The following is a 23,255-nucleotide window of genomic DNA, read 5'->3' as shown; positions in this document are numbered from 1 at the left end:
ACCACTTTCTATATTTCTCTATTAATTATAAAATAGTTAAAAAAGAAAAATAAAAAATAAATATATTAAGGGTATTTTAGTCTTTTCAATTTGGGAAGGGACCTTTTCCACATACAAACTAGCTCAAAAGGACTATCAATCCAAAAACCTCAAGGTTTGGACCAAACCTTAGAAAAAACGCATACTACAGGCACCATTTTTACAGTTTTGTCTAAAAAAAATTTGATGTGATGTTGATATAGAATAAAGAGATGGTTAGAGATGAGAAGGATGGGAAAATTGCACTGTTATCATAAATACAAACTATAGATTAAACCGTATTTTTATCATTAATATGTAAACAAAATGTATATCTTGATCCACTAATCGATTGTGTCGCCTTCTTAATAAAAAAATTTGATGACGAACTAAAACCCTTATAATGGTCTTCCTCAACAAAAGATCCTTAATATTTCTTCACAATATATAATGATAGGGATCAAGACGGTATACAATATATTTGTGTGTCTTTGTATTTTGTATTTTGGGGACTATCCACTATTTATACATACCAAAAGGTTTAAATTACATTAAATTTTATTAGTGATAGTAATTTATGAAAATGAATAGTCATCTTATAACTCATCAAATGTATAATACCCATATTAATGATTAGTACTTTATAATAAAATCATACTTGTTATTATAGATTCTAAAAATTACCCATTTGGGTGTTATATGTTGTAACACCTGAGTCTTGGAGGTACTTATTTATTGATTTATAGCTTTTGGATGAGGGTCACGACGTGAGACATGGTCATCACGTCGTGAGTGACCATTGACTATTTGATCAGTGTTTTTAAGTCTCACGACGTGAGACTTTGGGTGCTCACGACGTGAGAACGGCATGTCAACCAAAACCCTAATATTCGGGTATTTAATGGAATGAGAGGGCTAGGGTTGCCCATCCCTAGCCTCCCCCACTCTCTTGTCTCCTAAAAACCCTAATCTCGACCTACTTGAAGTCCTTAGCCATTTTTGTGACATTGAAGCACTCTTTGTTGGTTTTTGATTCATTGAAGTGGAAGAAGACCTTGGTGGAGCAACCTCTTGGCAATCCAGCTTCTATATCGCCTTCTTGCAGAGCTTTTGGACCATTGTAAGTCATAAAGCTTTGGCCTTTTTACCTCTTGTATGTTAGATCTAAGTTCTAAACTCCTTTTTGAATGGTTGTGAAGGATTGCATGCATGAGATCCATAAAGTTGGCAACTTTATGGATCATTAAGGCATTCTGTGTAATATAATATTTGGATCTGAGTTTTGGAGTAGTTTTAGACTCCAGGCATGATCCTTGATTTCATTTTTCCCTCTTTTGACCTAGTGAGTGTTTGAGTCATGCATTGGACATGCATGACCAAAAAGCTATGATTTTTATCGTCCTTTACGTGAGGGAAGACCCTCTGGAATGTCCCAAGTAATGGCTGAAAGGAATAAGAGCTTAATGCTCAAAGCTAGCCAGTGCAGTGCTCACGACGTGAGGAATAAGTGTGTCATGTCGTGAGAATGCTTGCCATCCCGACTATTTTTCCCGGATTAGGTCACAACGTGACTCTGGAAGTGGTCATGACGTGATGATGATTGGAATCGAGATTGGGCGAGTTGATTGGCTGAGTTGGGCCTGGGTTAAGTTGATGCTCACGATGTGACCACGAGCTGGTCACGACGTGAGGGTCAGCTGTTGGAGTTTGGATAGTTGACTTGAGGACATTTTGGAACATTTGGGCCTTAGGGCTCTCTAGATGGGTTGGACTATTAGTGGGCCTAGTTTGGACTTCGGCCATTATTGGGCCTCATGATTACGGGCTTAACCTTAGAAAGTAACTAGGGTTGGTATTGATTGTGTTCAGCATGAGGAGCTGTTGTGCAACAGTCTTGGGTGTGAGATTTACTATCTTCTGATCGAGGTGAGTTTTCCTCACTGTACTTGTGGATCGAAGGCACCAATGTCGGCCTGGTAGATTATGTATGCTGGTTAGGATGTTGCTATGTCGTAGTAATTTGTTAAGGTCTACATGATTATTTGTTTATTGTTATATGTTATCTGTTATGTATATGTCGACATGGTTGGGTTGAGGTAGTACTGCTTTGTGCGGCATCCAACAAACCTAGGAGCAAGCCAGACATGAGATGTAAGATTGAAGGGCAAGCCAGAATTATGTTGTGGGCTTGGGAGCAGGCTAAATATGAGTTGTGGGCCTGAAAGGCAAGCCAGACTCACATTGTGGGCTCAGGGGTAATCCAGTCTGTTAGCTGTGGACCTAGTATATGTTGTTATATGTTATGTGTGTTGGTACTTTATGGGAAGTCACTAAGGTTTGGCTTACAGTTTTATTTTATTGTTTTAGGTACTTCAGATGACCGTGGCAAGGTGAAGGCGTGATCGTGCACATCCTTCAATTTTATGTAATTTGGATTTTGGGATAATCTGATTACTGAAATACACTTTTGAAACAATGATTTTGTAAAGATTTATGGTTTTAGGTTATTTTTTGAAAAGTTAAATTTGTTGTGATTTTTGGGATGTTACATATGTTTTGATAGGTTTTCTACATACTTCATAAATTAATTACATGGCAGCGGGAACAAACAATTTTAATAAAAGGCAAGCAATTATCTAAAACCTATAAGGATCTTAACTTAATTGATATAAACAACTACAAGAGGGATTATGAATTACTAATCTTTAGCAAAACCAATTTGCTTGAAAACTGTCACACCCCCGGCCGCCAACAGAAACGCCAAGGTGTGCGACGTAAATCAGTGATTACAGTTATTGAACATACATTTGAACAGTACAAAAGTATAAACTTATACTATTAATGAAATAGAATTTACATCGTCGATGGCTAATACAAAACCACAACACGCGCCTAACAATTTGGCATTTACAAAGGTATAATGAAATGACGGAAAGTCTTCTATGCAAACTCTTCAGGTCTGTTAATAATCCTGAGAATACATGCACTAAGATACGTCAAAAAAAGATTGTTGGTGAGTTCTATAGGTTTTCACACAATGTATCTTTATAACTAAATAATAAAACTTAATCTAGTTGACCAATTTTTATAAAACCGTACTTTTCTAACAAAAGTATAAAACAAAACGAGTTTTAAAAGTGTTTTTGGATTCATATAGAAATATTGATTTTTTAAATCCAAAAGTTCAAATCTTAACGAATATATAAGGATTTAAAACATATATCAATTATTATTTTTTCTATGACCAAAAATGTATCTTATATAAAGGTTTTGAATATCCAGTTATATGAAATAAAATCATTTCATACTATTTAAAAGTAGATAGAAAAAAAAATACCAACTTCACACTCATAATTACGTACAAGTGATTGTATTGTTTATATGCATAACTTATTAATTATAAGTTTATCAACCTTGTATGGTCGTGTCATAGTATTTATTAAGTGTTATCTTATTTAATTTGGAAACCGACACCTAATCAGTATGGCAAAATCCTCAAACATAAACGTTGTGTTTTCATGTCGCTATAATTATTAAGTATCACCTTACTTAATTTGGAAACCGACACTTAATCAGTATAACAAAAATCTTCCCACCACTTACAGTCTAAAATCCCAACTCGTAAGGGTGAACATTCCTCGTATGAATCATATTTCAATTCAATATGACAATAAGACAAACATCGGAGTCTATAACGAGCTCATAACCAAACTATGACATGAGACCTCTACACCAACACTATAAAGGGGCGTGCTAAAAGTCCACACCAAGTCTTTATCAACGTCGTAGGATAAGTACAATAGGAATGTTAGCGCCGAAATCGACTCATCAGACGATGGTTGTAGCTAGCAATCATTGGCGGGATGTCTACCCGTATAAATCTATACATTCGATATTATACATGTTGTCCTTGTTCTATACGGATTAATGATTATAACGTAGGGGCCATTTACTAAGATATACAGTCTTAGTGTAAGAAACAAACATAGCTCATATACCTTAGGAAACGAACCTAGCTCATATAGCTTAAGAAACAAACATAGCTCATATATGAAAACTCGTGTGTGTTGGATCCTAACAATGTGTCTAGGCATCCTAGTCCTAAACTTTCAATTACAATTTATTAGATAATTATAATTCTTTTTTGTTTAGGAACAAATATTTATTAAAGTCTTTTAATATTTGGGATTCACCAGAGTTGTCATATTTCCAAATTTTAATGTTTATCGTGATAAAATTTGGCCAGCGTAACGACTGCATTTAGAACAATTTGCAGATTTCAACCAACGAGAAATCAACAATTTCATAAAGTCAATGAGTTATATAATCAATAGGATACATGATTTATGATAAAACAATTCTTGAATTCGGAAATAAATCATGCTATAACCTATAACATAATTCACGACTTTGTAAAAATGATTTATATTTTTATAATAATTATAAAAATTTAATATTTCATTTTTAAATTCATTTTTACATAATGTTATAAGAATATATACATAATGTGTTGATTTTTTATATATTCCCACTAAGGAGTATATGTATGTTCACACTTTGTTTTCATGCACTTTTATATTTGTACATACTTATATTGAATGCCATTTCGATTTCATATTGTTTACATATATATATATATATATATATATATATATATATATATATATATATATATATATATATATATATATATATAGGATATAGATCCGGTAAGAAGGAAATTTTTTGTAGGAATGTAAGAAGTTTTTTTTCTATATATTTTTTTTGACGAACAAAATAAATGAATCACTAGATGATTCATTTGTAAGATGATTCACAAGAAAAAATTCCCCAAAAAACATCTTTATGATTCATTTTTAAGTAAATTAAGAAAAAATTCACTTTTATGACAATTTTAGTGAATAACAACAAAATCATTGTATAAATGAATCATCGAGATGTTTTTTTGAGAAATTTTTCTTGTGAATCATCTTACAAATGAATCATCTAATGATTCATTTTGTTTGTTCGCGAAAAAAATATGTAGAAAAAAAACTTCTTACCTTCCTATCAAAAATTTCCTTCTTATTTGATCTTGACTCTATAAGATCAAATAAGAAGGAAATTTTTGGTAGGAAGGTACGAAGTTTTTTTTCTACATATTTTTTTCACGAACAAACAAAATGAATCATTAGATGATTCATTTGTAAGATGATTCACAAGAAAAAAATTCTCAAAAAAACATCTCGATGATTCATTTATACAATGATTTTGTTGTTATTCACTAAAATTGTCACAAAAGTGAATTTTTTCTTAATTTACTTAAAAATGAATCACAAAGATGTTTTTTTGGGAATTTTTTCTTGTGAATCATCTTACAAATGAATCATCTAGTGATTCATTTATTTTGTTCGTCAAAAAAATATATAGAAAAAAAACTTCTTACCTTCCTACCAAAAATTTCCTTCTTACCGGATCTATATCCATATAGAGTCAAGATCAAATAAGAAGGAAATTTTTGGTAGGAAGGTAAGAAGTTTTTTTTCTACATATTTTTTTCGCGAACAAACAAAATGAGTCATTAGATGATTCATTTGTAAGATGATTCACAAGAAAAAAATTCTCAAAAAAACATTTTGATGATTCATTTATACAATGATTTTGTTGTTATTCACTAAAATTATCATAAAAGTGAATTTTTTCTTAATTTACTTAAAAATAAATCATAAAGATGTTTTTTTGGGAATTTTTTCTTGTGAATCATCTTACAAATGAATCATCTAGTGATTCATTTATTTTGTTCGTCAAAAAAATATGTAGAAAAAAAACTTCTTACCTTCCTACCAAAAAAAATTTCTTACCGGATCTATATCCATATATAGAGCTAGGTTCAAATGTGGATTGACATCTATTGTGTGGACGTGTGGATAATGTTATTCTTTGAGAATGACAAAGAAAATATATTGTTTGATAATATGAATACGTTCAATCTTATATAATTATTGTAATTATTACGCATTTTCACTAATTAAACCGTCTATAAGGTTATTATAGACTATTTTTAATTATTATCATTCTGTCAGAATTTAATCAGGATGTTTATTGAGTCGTATTCTGTAAGAATAAAAATAAATGAAAAACGATGAATGAGAACAAAAATAAATTAGAATTAGTGAAAATCCATTAAAATAACAATAGTTCTGTAAGATTAAATGTATTCACATTAATAAATAACATATTCTCTTAGTAATTATCATAAAATAGCATTATCCACACGTCCACATAATAATTGTCCATCCACATTATATCCTAGCCCTATATATATATATATATATATATATATATATATATATATATATATATATATATATATATATATATATATATATATATAATCAACTTTTTATATGTTTAAGTTATCATGTGAAAATGCATGTACTTATAACATAACTTTAGCTCTTTTTATTATTTCTTTACGCATGCATAACCATATTTTCTTCGTATTAACTCATTATGTCACATTTTAGCAACCTACATATGATTATATAAATATTTAGTATAATGATGTCTTTTATTCAACTATTTCACAAAGTTAAGCATAACATCATATTAATAATGTATTTTTACTTAAGTAAAATTTTATATCATCAAATTAGCAACCACTTAGCATGTATTATCCCCCAAACTCGAAAATTATAAAAGAAGGGCCGTAGAAACTCACCCAGTCGCGTGTGTTTGTTTTTTTCGGGAAATCGGAAATCGGGTCACAATCTCGACTTTTTGAACAGGATACTTTGGAGACAATCTAAGAACATAATATTAAAGATAAACATTTTAGAACTTATTAGAACACTTCTCGTCACGAAATAGTCACCGGAGACAGGTCGTCGGAGTTCCACACACTGCCGGCCACGGTGGCACGTGGTGGTGGTTTCTAGCCAGTTTTTTTGGAGGCTTTTCGATGGGAAATGCAAGAAAAAATCACCTAGGACTGTTGTGGAGGTGTAGGATGTTGAGAGGGGGTTAGAGGTGGCCTAAATTCATCACGAAATGGATGGCAGTCGGCCCTTGATCGACGGTTGTTTTCTCGAACGGAATAGCCTCTTCGAGTTTTGTTTTGGTTCTTCGATGGAAACAACAACAAAGAAACAGACCAGAGGGTGTTTTGTGGGTTGCTTGTTGATGAGAAGAGGAGAGGAGTGGGTTGTGAAGGAGGATGGAACGGTGGTGAATTTCAATATAAGCGAATGAGAAAAACTTAAAATATGTGGGTATGTAGGAAAATCATCTAAAGATACTTGAAGAAGTTGTGGGAATTGGATGAAATGGTGAAGACGATTGAAGTAAAAAATACATAAATACGTAAAAATAATATGGCTATACATTTAAAATAAATAAAAATACATAAACATTTATATAAAAAACTTTAAAAAAAAATACATAAATACATAAAAATACATATAAATATGTAATATATAAAAAAAACATAAAAAAATATGTAAATTACTTAAAAATACATATAAACACATAAACAATACGTTTATACATTTAAAATACATAAACATCTATCTAAAAAACTTAAAAATAATGCATATAAATATGTAATACATAAAAAATAGCACACAAAAATACATAAAATATGTAAAATACTTAAAAATACATATAAATACATTAAAAATACGTTTATACATTTAAAATATATAAAATTAAAAAATCATCTATATAAAAAAAACTTTAAAAAAAATACATAAATACGTAAAAATACATACAGGGGCGGAACACAAGAATTAAAACTAGGGGGCCGATCAAAATTTTAAAATAAAATTATATAAAATAATTACATGTGGCTCTTCGGGATTTTGAATAAAACTTCTATGTTTTTTTTTAATTCAGAAATTTGATTGTCATGTTAATATCTACTACATAATACAAATAATTAAATTAAATATATAAAAACTATAATATAATTAAATTTGGTATATTTGTTGACAATCAAATCAAAATTTTGTACTTTATAATATCATCGTGCGTAAATAATATGTGGAAGTTTTCATTTTACTGTTTTAAAATTAAACTATTTACAATATAAAAAAAAATCAATGCAGTACAAAACAACAGGAAGGAAAGAATAGAATATAGATAGGGAGATTATTACTACGCCTATTTTATCTTTTTCATAATTACTTTGTCTATCACCTCTATTTAGTTTTCCAAGAATCAGATTTCTTTACTTTATCCTTTCATTTATTTACCCTACCCTCATAAATTATGACAAGTGAAAGAGAAAGAGGGAAAGCAAAGAAAGCACATACGATGGAGAAGATAACGAGATGCACGGAGGTCGTCGGCCGGATGGTGGGAGTGATTTAGCAAACGACTGGGAGTAGATAGATAGAGCGCTCCAAGGTGAGCAGCAAGGGTGGAGATCAAATAGCGAGAGCTCACGGAGGTCTCTGGTTCGACAAACGGCGTAGCTGACCACTCCAATGGCATCGATATTTTCCGGTGAGCCTTGACGGTTCTTCTCGGTGGTAGCGATGACTTTTTAGGATTATTAGGGTTTTATATTTGTTCTCGATCGAAATAAAAAACTTGTACATTAGAATAATTACCGGTTGATTTATAGAGAGTTTTGGTTTCCTAATTTATCTACTATCCTAATAAATAGCTGTAGTTTTGATTTTTCCTGTGATTTTCCGGTATTTTGTTAAGTATTTTTTTTTTCGAATTATCAGTTTCTGATAAGGTTGGTTTTACGATTTATTTGAAGTTGCTTGTATATACCGGCAATTACATAAGGGCATAAAATTGGTTTTATGGGATTTTTGAAATAATTAAACTATATACAGGTATTAGTATGAAAAAAACCTGGGGGGCCATGGCCTCCCCTGGCCCCTTAGAGGGTCCGCCACTGAATACATATAAATACGTAATGCATAAAAAATAACAATTAAAATACATAAAAATCGTGTAAAATACTTAAAGATGCATATAAATACATAAAAAAACATAAGTTCATATATAAATACGTGAAAATACATACAAATACATAAAAATACGTTTATATATTATATACTAATTTTGAGGAAATCTGCAAAAAAAAGTCCTATTATTTTGAAAAAATTAACGATTTGGTCGTATCAACAGGTCAAAAAGAGATAAAGTGAATAATATAGCCGGTTTCTTGAGCTTTTTTATTCAAAAAGTTAAATAATTGAGACTTTTTCTGTTTAAAAAAAATAGGACTTTATCAAAAAAATTCCCAAAACAATGGGACTTTACTATAGAAAAACCTAATTATTTACATAACATATATACATTGTGGTGATTTAAAGAATACTTGTAATATGTAATGAGTATTTATAAAAGTTATAGCAAAAATATATTTAATTGTTTATAAAATATGCAACCTACAAATATATATGTAGACGTATACGATTTTATAAATATTATGCTATTTCTATCATCAAAATCCACAACAACCGAATTTGACTTCTAAAATATACATTGAATGGAATTTTTATATCCGAAGTCATGTTAAAACAACAATTAGAGTTTAATGTTCAAATGGTTACAATTCTATAGATTTCACGAAACCGGTTCCATTTCGGAATATAAATGTTGTTAAAATGAAATCAATCATTAGACATAAGTATTAGTTCAGAACGTATTAATTTATGAGCAATTAAGAATAACACCACTTCAATTGCAATAATATACCATTGTATCGAACAATAGGTTTATTTATAGTAACGTTTATGGCGACTAACCGACAGTTCTTGACCTATTTCACTAATTGTTACAAAGAACTTTGATGTATATGGAATTTCAACAAGCTAAGAAAGATAGCAACCAAAGTAGATTCCCTTTAATGGTTCACACCCAACAATACCAAATTATTAAATTTAATAAAACAACCCTTAGTATAATATAGATTGACTAAGGAGTGAAAGAGAGAAGAAAAGCTCTAAGAACAATAGAGTGGGATGATTTCATATGGTGTCAGGAAGGAGTATTTATAGTCTCTTGTTGCTCGGAAAGAAAGCAGATTTGATTAATTAAATAATGAAATTTTATCCATATTCAAATCATTTCCTTATCTATAGCCTTGGACGAAATTTCAAGGGTTTATCCCTTAGAAATTTCGTTCATCCTCTCTTACGGGTTCCACAAGCTTCCATTATCCAAGTATTGAATAATTAACATTGTGACATACGCATTTTCATGGTCAGAAAAGACCTTTTTATTTATTCTTATTTTAAAATAGAGTATTCTTTATATTACGAAATTTGTCCCATAAAAGTATTTCCGAAGAAATGTTTTTCATTGATTATTAAAAACTTAGGATTTCATAATTGATACAAGAAACATAAGCATAAACATAATCATTACAGGCCTTACAACATCTTTTATAACATGGCCTATACTTCCTCAAATCTCTTATCAGAATCCAAACATCATTATCTTTGTACTGCTTCCTATGATACAAAGAAACTGAGTGAGTCATGTTGGGAAACCTGGTGAGTACATAGGGTTTTCAACATACAATATTATACTCTTTAATTATATATTTGTCAACAATCAAATATCATAGTTACCCATTCCTGTTATCCTTACTTCCTAAATCTTTAAATAATGATCTCGAGGGATCTCTCATAAAGGATCTTTATCAGCAGCGGTTGTCATTTATTCTTCCTTAAACATTTAGGCACAACAGTACAATAGTACTTTGGGAACAACACAAAAGTATAATAGTACTTTGGGTAAACACAACAATATGATAGTCAAGGTTGTAGAACTCGTTACTCGGTACCTGTTCGGCCGACTACCGAGTAGCGAGTACTCGGGAGTACTCACGAGTACTCGGGGAGTACTCGGATTTGGTAATTCATGTAGAAATATTTTTAGGGAAATTATATATGTCAAAATCATAAGTTAAAATCATAAATTTATTGAAATATATAACAAAATTAGATACATGTGAATACCCAAAAACTAAAAAAACACATAATGGTCTCATTTCATGAATAATTACTGAAAATTTAAGATATATATGTCGCAATAATCACATGTGTGTGTGTTAAATAATAAATCATTAAGTATATTATGCATATTAATCACCAAGTTCACCGAGTTTTACAACACTGCTCAGTTCAGTAAGGGGCCGATCGGGGAGTACCCGGGATTCTGTAACTCGCCTCGGTAAGGGGACGAGTAGCGAGTACTCGGAGGAGTAATCGGCCAACTCGGCGAGTTTTACAACACTGAATTGATAGTACTTTGGTCACAGCACATCAAGTCATAGCTTATTTTTTGCACAACCTTTTACTAACTAATATTTTCCTAGTTGACCAGGCACATGAGTACAATAGTACTTTGGGTAGGCACAACAGTACGATAGTACTTTGGGAAGCACATCAGGTCACAACTTATTATTTTTCACAACACTTTACTAACCTATCACAACCTCCCATTTATTATTTCACACATCCCTATATTACCCAATCATATATTAAGTATGATAAATATACATCTTAATCAAGTAATAGTCATATCATGTTACATAGATATATTAAGCACAATTAAACATCACACTATAACATTTAAGCATTTAAAATACTAGTATTTATGTGTATGTTGGAAGTAGCTATGCACTCACTAGACTTAGATTGACTGTTGATTTGGGCAGAACTCCGCCTAACACCTCAGCTTTTCATTTGACGAGACCTAAGTATGATTAATATTGAGTTTTAGTCTAATATTTCTAGTGACTAAAGACAGTCTAGATTCCTCACTAATCCTAATGTCTACATCAAGATCGATCAAGTAAGGAATAACCAGGTAGGATCATAGCGGAGGTAGGGTCCATTTGGTATATAGAGTATACTGTTTGGAAATCTCACTTTAAACACCTCACTAAATCCAGCCTAGACATCACTCACATATGTAGATCAATCAGTATAATGACTAGGAATCACTGATAAATCTTATTTATATGTTCATAATAATGACTATGAACATAAATATAAGTTACACTTGAAATAAAATAAGTGTAGCTTAACTTACAGAGATTTTAACGAAACCGGGAAATTGCACTGGCAGAACTCCGAACCAAGAGCTTTTAATTTTCGAGATCTCCGATACTTCATAGCCTAGCTAAATACCCTAAATCTAAAGAAAATTCGGATTTTAACCTTAGAAAGTGAAAGAGAAAGTAAGTGAAGGTGTGAGGAAACAATGAGACATTCGCAACTATTTATAGAGGGTTTTCGGTCAAGGCGCATTGCATATTTAGAGGTGCGCGCCGCACCTTCCAGACATGTCATTCCTCTAGCCTTGTCATACGTAGCAGTTGCATAGTGGATCGATGTGGCCCCCTTCTAGAAGCGCGTGTCGTGCCTATGCGCGCATGACATTGACGGGGAATTTTTTAAAATCCGTATCTTCTTCATACAAACTCTATTTTTGATGTTCTTTAGAACCACACGTAGATATCGACGAGGTCTACAACTTTCATTTAGACTCCATAAGCTAACTCTCACTTAATTTTTAAAGCTATATTTTTAACAGTTTTAGACTGTTAAAGTCTATATAAAAATCATAACTCTTTCGTATGACATCCGTTCTCGACTATCTTTATATCAACGGACTCATATTCATGAGATCTTCGATTCTTGTTTAGATTGTTTTGCCTAACAATCGACCAATTCTAGTTTCGGTTTTTGTTTCGCACACTGCTGCACTGAATCTTTGAAAAATCATAACTTCCTCATATGAAGTCAGATTTGGACGTTCTCTATATGCCTGAGTTCTCTTTTACGATTACTATGAATTTTGTTTAGATTACTAGGCTAATAAGCAACCTATCTTCGATTCATTTTTATGACGTGCATAACTGTAACGCTTAGTTTCGGTATGAATTTATTTCTTTAAATTGTTGATTTTTCCTGTTGAACACGGCGAGTTGAAGGCTTCCACTCGACGTGTTGAGTGGATTTTAGCCGTGAGAATTAATGGACCAACTCGAAGACTTGGGGTGCCTCAACTCGACGAGTTGGCGGCTGGGAAGGAAACCCTAATTTTAGGGTGTTGCACCCTATTTAAAGGCCTTAAGCCTCTTGGATGGTCTCCTTACCAGTCTCCTCTGTCCAGAAAAACTGTAAAAGAGCGTGTCCTCATCCTTGTGAGTGTGAGATCTTGTGGAGGTCCTTAAGAGTTTATATTTGCTCACTTTTGGAGGATCCTTGAAGTTGAAGGTGCATAGCTTGGAGAGAAGACCTAGATCCAGAATCTCCCCACCCATTTTAGTCATTTGGAGGTATAAAGTTTATACCTTGCCTTGTTATTGTGTAGATATATTATTTTGGGGTCTTATCTTGATTTTGGGCTCCTGGTTGAGTTGTCCAAGAAGTTGAGTATTCCAGGGGTTGTCATGTTAGATCGAGCCATGTTATGGCCTCATTTGGCTTAAAGTTGCAAACTTTACTAGGTCTTAGGTCCCATTCATGCATTAAGTCCTCTATTAAACCCATTTTGAGCCTTAAGGTTCTATTTAGCATGCATGGACGTAAAGTTGGAAAATTTACGTGATTTTCCAGCTTTTGGGGACCAGATCTGCATATTGGGACTTTATTTTGAGAGTTTAAGGGCTTAATGGGTCAAGCCCCACTCTAATGAGTCTAGGTTTGGGTTTGACTCAAATTGGATGGTTCCTAAGGGTAAAGTTGGAAACTTGTAACGCCTGTGTTTCTGGGCTTGTCATTAATGTTGATATAGTAGTCTAGGTTAACCTTTATAACTCATTTTGAAATAATAGAAGTGTATTATTTGAGTATTTTGTGTTTTGTGCTTAATTGTGTGTCTTAATTGAATTAAGAATAAAAATAAGCATCAAAATGAAATGTTAGATAAGCTCGATATCTATGGATAATGTTGTAGTAGTTGAAACGAGGTTTCCGAATATATATAGAATGCCGAAATCCGAGTTATAACGAAGAAGTTATGACCCGTCGAAGTTTCGCGACAGAACCGACACGACGCTGAATGACGTAAAATATGAATTTACGATAGAGCGATATTTAACCTTAGTGATCTAAACTAAAGTTGTAGAATACGTTAAACCGAGAGCGTGCATAAAAAGAACGCCCAAATCTGACTTTGTATGAGGAATTTATGATTTTCCGAAGTTTCGACTTAGCAGTGTGCAGCCCGAATACTCGATTTGAGATCGAGTGGTTTTTAGCCGAAACAATCTAAACGAGAATCGAAGATATCATCGATAGTAGTCCAACGGTAAAAAGACAGACAAAAACGGACGTCAGATGAAGAAGTTATGAATTTATAACGGAGTTTTCCTGTCCCGGCCTACTAAAAATAATATAATAAAAATATAATAAAAATAAAGTCAAAATTAGCCGACGGAGTCTAAACGAGAGTTGTAGAGCATAATCTCACCTACGCGTGGATATAAAGAACGTCGAAAACGGAGCTCTTATGTGAAAGTTATAAATTTCTAAAGTTCGGGGCGTGAACCCCAAGGCTGTGTCAGAGCTCACGAGGTGAATATTAGAAACTCACGAGGTGAGCCAGTTCACGAGGTGAGCATTAGTGACTCACGAGGTGAACAGATGATGGACGTCTTCCAGGGCAAGTGGCCGTGACAAATGCAATGACGTATCGAGCTCACGAGGTGAATATTAGAAACTCACGAGGTGAGCCAGTTCACGAGGTGAATATTAGAAACTCACGAGGTGAACTCAGAAAATTCACCCTATAAATAGAAATCGAGGGTCAGCCGAGTTTGGTTGCTCATCTCTTACTCTCCCACTCCCGATACTCTCTCTAAGCCCTATTTTAACCCCCCCCCCCCCCCCCCCCCGAAGCCCCGGTATCATCCCGAGACCCGAAGCGAGTCTCGAAGCCCGAAGATCCCGAGAAGTGCAATTCCGGAGCCGAAGCTCTGCCAGCGAGAAGCCAATTTTTGTGAAGATCTTCCAGATCTACCAAAGAATACTACTTCTACAAGCCGTAGTGATGTCCGATCATCTTCTGATCAAGTGAGTGTGTAGTTACTTTCTTCTAACGCATAATTATGAAGTATTTTATATGAAATACGTGTTATGTGTATATTTTGTTGTTATATGTGTGAATGTATATTCACTTTCTTCTATCTCATAGATATGATTTCTTCTCTATGAAATACGTGTTATGTGTGTGTGCCTCATCTGTTATGTGGAATATGTATTGAATGAACATGCTATACGGGTTTTAAACTATGTATAAAAATATATATTTTTATCTACTAATATGTTGGGTAGAACATGGGTAGATAGTTGATGTGTGATAAACAGATGAGAGGCCTCGATGTTGTTGTTGATCTAGTCATCTAGCGGAGTATGGATGACGACCACAAACTCTTTCTAGACAGTCCAGTGGAACGCTAGCAGGCTCATAACCTGTAGGTGTTGTGAACGATGTGTTCACCGGTGTACTCTATCCCCCTCATGGTTGCCTTTAGGACATCTATTGTTAAGGAAACCCCTTGCAGTAATGTCCGTCCCGATGAAAAATCCTAGATTAGGTCCCTTGAGATAGATGTTGTTTTAGGGACGTAAAGTGAGGATAACGGGAATGGGTAATCAGGTTATTGTTGGTTGGTGAAATTAAATATAATTATTTATTGTGGGTTGAAAACCCTATATGCTCACCAGGCTCCCAAGCCTGACCCACTCAGTTTTGTTTATATTACAGGTAGTGGCGCGAGAGCATAAGTTGGATGACTTAATCAAGATGTTTTGATTTTAGACCTGTTGTTATATGTAACTGTTGTAAGGTCTATACTGTGTTGTTTATGCTTTTGGTCTGTTTATCGGAATATGACATCCCGAATATTGTTATATAATGAAAATGCATCTCTTGATGAAATGCTTTGATAAATTCTATTTTATCATGTTTTGTTTTGGGAACAAATTCCGTAACTCTTTTTAATTAATGGATTACTCTGAAATTATTTTAAAAGCATAAATGAAACCGGACTTTTCTGGCCGTGATTTTGGGGATGTCACAGTTGGTATCAGAGCATTAGTTTAAGCGAACTAGGAATTTGTAGGATTTCTAGACTTAAACTTAGAATGCTAAGTGAAGATTTTGAGATAGTGTCTGTTATATTTTAGACACGAGCACTAGTTTATTATAGGAAAGTTGCCTAAAATGATTTTATGTGCTAAATGTTATATGTTTGCCATATATGATATTATTTGTTCGGATCTATGGTTTGTGGCCAACCGGATCTGGAAACCTTATGTGTTTAGGGTTCTAAGTGTAGGACTACGGTATTAGAACTAGCATGTAAACGTTTCGGAGTGATAAGGATGATTTAATTATCTATCATGGATGAGGATCTAAATTCACCTTATTCGGTGTATAGATCAAGTATGGCAAGAACAAGAAGCGGAGTTGGAAACGCGAACGAAAACAGGAATCAACAGCCTCAACCACCAATGATTGAGCAAATACCTGTTGTAGCTACTGCACCAGAACCAATCACCATGGCTGGAGTGCAAGCCATGATTCGGGCTATATTAGCCGAACAAAGGGATGAAATGCGACAGATGTTGCATGAAAATAGGGACGAACCTATCATACCCATTGAGGAACCCGACTGATTCCCGAGCGATCAGAGGAAGGGAACAATAGTCGCATTGTGAGTCAAGTTGGGACTCAAGAAGAACGAAGGAATGACCCGGAAAGGGGAAACAACAAGGATGGGCGCATGTATAAGAATTTCTTGGGCGCCAAGCCGCCAAGTCTTTCTGGAAGCCCAAAGCCTGTTGAAATTATGGATTGGATCTCCGAAATGGAGATGGTATTTGAAAGTTGCGACTGTAGCAACAAACAGAAGACTGTCTTTGCAGTTAGACAACTGAAGACCGGAGTCTTGAGCTGGTGGAAGTTGTTGGCAGATACTATGCCACGAGGAGAAGCCCTGAAAATGTCATGGGAGGAGTTCTTGGAACAACTAAGGGTGCAGTATTGTTCAGAGATAGATCTGATTGATCTGAACAATGAGTTCCAAAACTTGAAGAAGGGGAGAATGAGCATAGACGACTATGATACTGCATTCACTGAGAAAATGAAGTTATTTCCGTACCTAGTGCCAACGGAACTCTCCAAGATTGAGAGGTTTGCTAATGGACTGCCTGCCGACTTTGGCCCGGCAGTCAAGATGGCAGCCACTCTGAAAACAACTGTTCGAGCAGCTAAGAATGTGGAGGCCCAGCAGAAGGAAAAGGGTCTGGAAAGAATAGAGGTTGGTGAGAAAAGGAAGTTCGATGGACCTTCAGGGTCCAACAAGAAAAGTAAATTCTCGAAATCTGGTTCGAGAGGAGGAGGAGGCGAAGCGAAATGGTGCGACAAATGTAAGAAGAAGCATCATGGAAAATGTGAGGTAGTGGCCACATGTTTTAAATGTGGAAAGCCAGGGCACTATGCCAATGAATGCACTCTCACCAAGAAAGTTTTCTATGGTTGTGGTGAGGAGGGACACATGTCTAGGGACTGCCCGAAAAAGAAGGAGGCAGCAAGACCCAACATTCCACCAAAGCCGAAGGCGAGAGCCTTCCAGATGACGCTGGAAGCTGCTAAAGAAGAAGCTGATGTCGCTTCAGGTACCTTTCTCGTAAACGAATTGCCTGCCCAAATTTTATTTGATTCTGGTGCCAACTACTCCTTTATTTCGCATGAATTTGGTAGAAAACTAGCTTTGCCTGTCGATAGACTAGATAATGCTTTATTAGTCGAAGTTGCTAGTGGCAAGTTTGTACCTGTTAGCCATCGTATGAAAAACATCTTAATCGACCTGAATGGGAATAAGTTCCACGAGGAATTATTGCCTATCGAACTTAATGGTTTCGACATCGTGCTGGGAATGGATTGGCTTAGCGCCAACGATGCCGAGATTTTATGCAAGAAGAAGATAGTAAAAGTAAACCCGCTAGGGAAAGAGTCATTTATGGTGTATGGGGACAAACGCAGAGTAAATTCTGGAATCATTTCGCTAATGAAAGCCAGAAAGTGTTTGGCCAAAGGATGTACATCATATTTGGCATTCGTGATCGATGCTAAGAAGGAGAAAAAGGAGATGCAGAGCATTCCTGTCGTGTGTGAGTATCCGGAAGTATTTCCCGAAGATCTTCCCGGATTACCGCCTGATAGACAAGTGGAGTTTAGAATAGACTTGTTACCAGGGACGATGCCTATAGCAAAAGCACCTTATCGATTAGCACCGACGGAGATGAAGGAGCTGATGATGCAACTTCAGGAGTTATTGGACAACGGTTTCATTAGACCTAGTTCATCACCCTGGGGAGCTCCGGTGTTATTCGTGAAAAAGAAAGACGGGAGTATGAGAATGTGCATTGACTACAGAGAGCTGAATAAGGCAACGATAAAGAATAGATATCCATTGCCGAGGATTGATGACCTGTTCGATCAACTACAAGGTTCAAGTTATTTTTCAAAGATCGACCTGAGGTCAGGATATCATCAGCTGAAAGTAAGAGAGCAGGATATAGAGAAGACTGCATTCAGAACACGATATGGACACTACGAGTTCTTGGTTATGTCGTTTGGACTAACCAATACTCCAGCCGCATTCATGGATTTAATGAATCGGGTTTGTAATCCGTTCCTAGATAAATCTATGATAGTGTTCATAGATGACATTCTGATTTACTCAAAAAGCCAAGAGGAGCATGGCCGACACTTGCGAGAAGTGTTGGAAGTCTTGAAGAAGGAGAAACTGTATGCTAAGTTCTCCAAATGTGATTTTTGGATTCGAGAAGTCTAATTCTTGGGTCACGTGGTCAACCAAGAAGGGATAATGGTTGATCCAGCAAAGATTGAAGCTGTAATGAAGTGGGAACAACCGAAAAGTCCCACGGAGATTCGAAGCTTTTTGGGATTAGCCGGATATTACCGAAGGTTTATCCAAGGCTTTTCTTCGATCGCTAGTCCATTAACAGCTTTGACCCACAAAGGAGCTGCTTATGCTTGGAGTGATACGCATAGAGAAGCATTCGAGATGTTAAAGAAGAAGCTATGTGAGGCACCGATTTTATCTCTACCCGATGGAGTTGAAGACTTCGCTGTTTATAGCAATGCGTCTGGAGTTGGATTGGGTTGTGTTTTGACCCAAAGAGATAAGGTGATCGCGTATGCATCTCGACAGCTGAAAGAGCATGAAAGGAACTACCCCACTCATGATTTGGAGTTGGCAGCGGTAGTTTTCGCTTTGAAAATATGGATGCATTACCTCTATGGCTCGAAGTGCAAACTTTTCACTGATCATAAAAGTCTCCAATATCTCTTTAATCAGAAAGAATTGAATATGAGGCAACGACGCTGGCTAGAACTACTCAAGGACTACGACTGTGAGATACTTTACCACCCTGGTAAAGCAAATGTTGTCGCTGATGCTCTCAGTCGGAAAGTCAATCTTGAAAGGAAAAGGCCAAGAGCGTTGACAATAGAAGTTGTCTCGACCATTGTGGAAAGTATAAAGAAAGCTCAAGAAGAAGCTTCTGAGAAGAATGACCGAAAGGAAGAACGTTTGGGCAAAACGTTGGTGTTCGGTATAAACAGTCATGGACTGAAGGTGTTCCAAGATCGGATTTGGATACCTAAGACAGGAGGAGTCAGAGATCTTCTGATGCAAGAAGCTCACAAAACCATGTACTCGATTCATCCTGGTAGCACTAAAATGTATAGGGACCTGAAACCCTATTACTAGTGGCCGACGATGAAGCTCGACATTGCGAAGTATGTGGTCGAGTGTGTGACCTGTGCAAGAGTTAAGGCACAACATCAGAAACCGTACGAGAGTTTAGAACCTTTGCCTGTGCCTATGGGTAAATGGGAGGACATTTCTATGGATTTTGTCACTAAACTGCCCAGAACAAAGAATGGTCACGACATGATTTGGGTGGTCGTTGATCGATTCACTAAGAGTGCGCATTTCATAGCAGCCAATGAGAAATGGTCTATGGATAAGCTTGCGAATTCTTACGTGAAGGAAATTGTGAGGCTTCACGGTGTTCCGTCAACGATTGTGTCAGATCGTGACAGCCGTTTCACCTCGCGATTTTGGAGAAGTCTACAAGAGGAATTGGGTACCAAGTTGTGTTTGAGTACAGCTTACCATCCACAGACTGATGGTCAGAGCGAACGAACAATACAAACACTTGAAGATATGTTGAGATCATGTACCCTGGAATTCCAAGGCAACTGGGATGAACATTTGCCTTTGGTAGAATTTTCCTACAATAATAGTTTCCACTCGAGCATAAAGATGGCACCTTATCAAGCTTTGTACGGACAGAAGTGTCGTACGCCGTCTTGTTGGCTTGAGGTTGGGGAAAAGCAGTTTATGGGACCGGAGATGGTTCATCAAACCGCTGAAAAGCTGAAAATAATCAGAGAAAGAATGTTAGCAGCTCAGGATCGTCAAAAGAGCAATGCTGACAACAAGCGAAGACCGATGACTTTTGAAGTTGGAGATTCGGTTTTGCTTAAAGTCTCGTCGTGGAAGGGACTTATAAGATTTGGTAAAAGGGGAAAATTAAGTCCAAGGTTTATTGGACCGTTTAAAGTTCTTCAGAGGATTGGGAACCAAGCTTACAAGCTCGAACTACCAGAAGAACTGAATGGAATTCATAACACTTTCCATGTGTGTTATTTGAGGAAGTTCACGGGAGAAGTTCTTGACATGATTCCACTTTCGGAGTTGAGAATCGATGAGAACAAAAGGTTGATTGAAGAACCAGAGGCAATCGTTGACCAAAAGACTAAGAAGTTGCGATGCAAGATGGTCGAGTTAGTGCTTGTCCGATGGAAACATACGAATGAGCCAAATCTCACCTGGGAGACGGAGAGTGACATGATGAGTCGCTATCCGCATTTGTTTGTTGGTGTGTGATTCCGGGGACGGAATCATTCTAAGGTGGAGAGAATTGTAACGCCTGTGTTTCTGGGCTTGTCATTAATGTTGATATAGTAGTCTAGGTTAACCTTTGTAACTCATTTTGAAATAATAGAAGTGTATTATTTGAGTATTTTGTGTTTTGTGCTTAATTGTGTGTCTTAATTGAATTAAGAATAAAAATAAGCGTCAAAATGAAATGTTAGATAAGCTCGATATCTATGGATAATGTTGTAGTAGTTGAAACGAGGTTTCCGAATATATATAGAATGCCGAAATCCGAGTTATAACGAAGAAGTTATGACCTGTCGAAGTTTCGCGACAGAACCGACACGACGCTGAATGACGTAAAATATGAATTTATGATAGAGCGATATTTAACCTTAGTGATCTAAACGAACTTCGTAGAATACGTTAAACCGAGAGCGTGCATAAAAAGAACCCCCAAATCTGACTTCGTATGAGGAAGTTATGATTTTCCGAAGTTTCGACTTAGCAGTGTGCAGCCCGAATACTCGATTTGAGATCGAGCGGTTTTTAGCCGAAACAATCTAAACGAGAATCGAAGATCTCGTCGATAGTAGTCCAGCGGTAAAAAGACAGACGAAAACGGACGTCGGATGAAGTTATGAATTTATAACGGAGTTTTCCTGTCCCGGCCTACTAAAAATAATATAATAAAAATATAATAAAAATAAAGTCAAAATTAGCCGACGGAGTCTAAACGAGAGTTGTAGAGCATAATCTCACCTACGCATGGATATAAAGAACGTAAAAAACAGAGCTCGTATGCGAAAGTTATGACTTTCTGAAGTTCGGGGCGTGAACCCCAAGGCTGTGTCAGAGCTCACGAGGTGAATATTAGAAACTCACGAGGTGAGACAGTTCACGAGGTAAGCATTAGTGAGTCACGAGGTGAACAGATGATGGACGTCTTCCAGGGCAAGTGGCCGTGACGAACGCAATGACGTATCGAGCTCACGAGGTGAATATTAGAAACTCACGAGGTGAGCCAGTTCACGAGGTGAATATTAGAAACTCACGAGGTGAACTCAGAAAATTCACCCTATAAATAGAAATCGAGGGTCAGCCGAGTTTGGTTGCTCATCTCTTACTCTCCCACTCCCGATACTCTCTCTAAGCCCTATTTTAACCCCCCGAAGCCCCGATATCATCCCAAGACCCGAAGCGAGTCTCGAAGCCCGAAGATCCCGAGAAGTGCAATTCCCGAGCCGAAGCTCTGCCAGCGAGAAGCCAATTTTTGTGAAGATCTTCCAGATCTACCAAAGAATACTACTTCTACAAGCCGTAGTGCTGTCTGATCATCTTCTGATCAAGTGAGTGTGTAGTTACTTTCTTCTAACTCATAATTATGAAGTATTTTATATGAAATACGTGTTATGTGTATATTTTGTTGTTATATGTGTGAATGTATATTCACTTTCTTCTATCTCATAGATATGATTTCTTCTCTATGAAATACGTTTTATGTGTGTGTGCCTCATCTGTTATGTGGAATATGTATTCAATGAACATGCTATATAGGTTTTAAACTATGTATAAAAATATATATTTTTATCTACTAATATGTTGGGTAGAACATGGGTAGATAGTTGATGTGTGATAAACAGATGAGAGGCCTCGATGTTGTTGTTGATCTAGTCATCTTGCGGAGTATGGATGACGATTAGGGACTCTTTCTAGACAGTCCAGTGGAACGCTAGCAGACTCATAACCTGTAGGTGTTGTGAACGATGTGTTCATCGGTGTACTCTATCCCCCTCATGGTTGCCTTTAGGACATCTATTGTTGAGGAAACCCCTTGCAGTAATGTCCGTCCCGATGAAAAATCCTAGATTAGGTCCCTTGAGATAGATGTTATTTTAGGGACGTAAAGTGAGGATAACGGGAATGGGTAATCGGGTTATTGTTGGTTGGTGAAATTAAATATAATTATTTATTGTGGGTTGAAAACCCTATATGCTCACCAGGCTCCCAAGCCTGACCCACTCAGTTTTGTTTATATTACAGGTAGTGGCGTGAGAGCATAAGTTGGATGACTTAATCAAGATGTTTTGATTTTAGACCTGTTGTTATATGTAACTGTTGTAAGGTCTATACTGTGTTGTTTATGCTTTTGGTCTGTTTATCGGAACATGACATCCCGAATATTGTTATATAATGAAAATGCATCTCTTGATGAAATGCTTTGATAAATTCTATTTTATCATGTTTTGCTTTGGGAACAAATTCCGCAACCCTTTTTAATCAATGGATTACT

This window comes from Lactuca virosa, chromosome 5, assembly GCF_052849685.1.
Source record: "Lactuca virosa cultivar CGN04683 chromosome 5, Lactuca_virosa_CGN04683_v6, whole genome shotgun sequence".
Classification (NCBI taxonomy): domain Eukaryota; kingdom Viridiplantae; phylum Streptophyta; class Magnoliopsida; order Asterales; family Asteraceae; genus Lactuca; species Lactuca virosa.
This window is presented reverse-complemented; position numbering follows the sequence as displayed.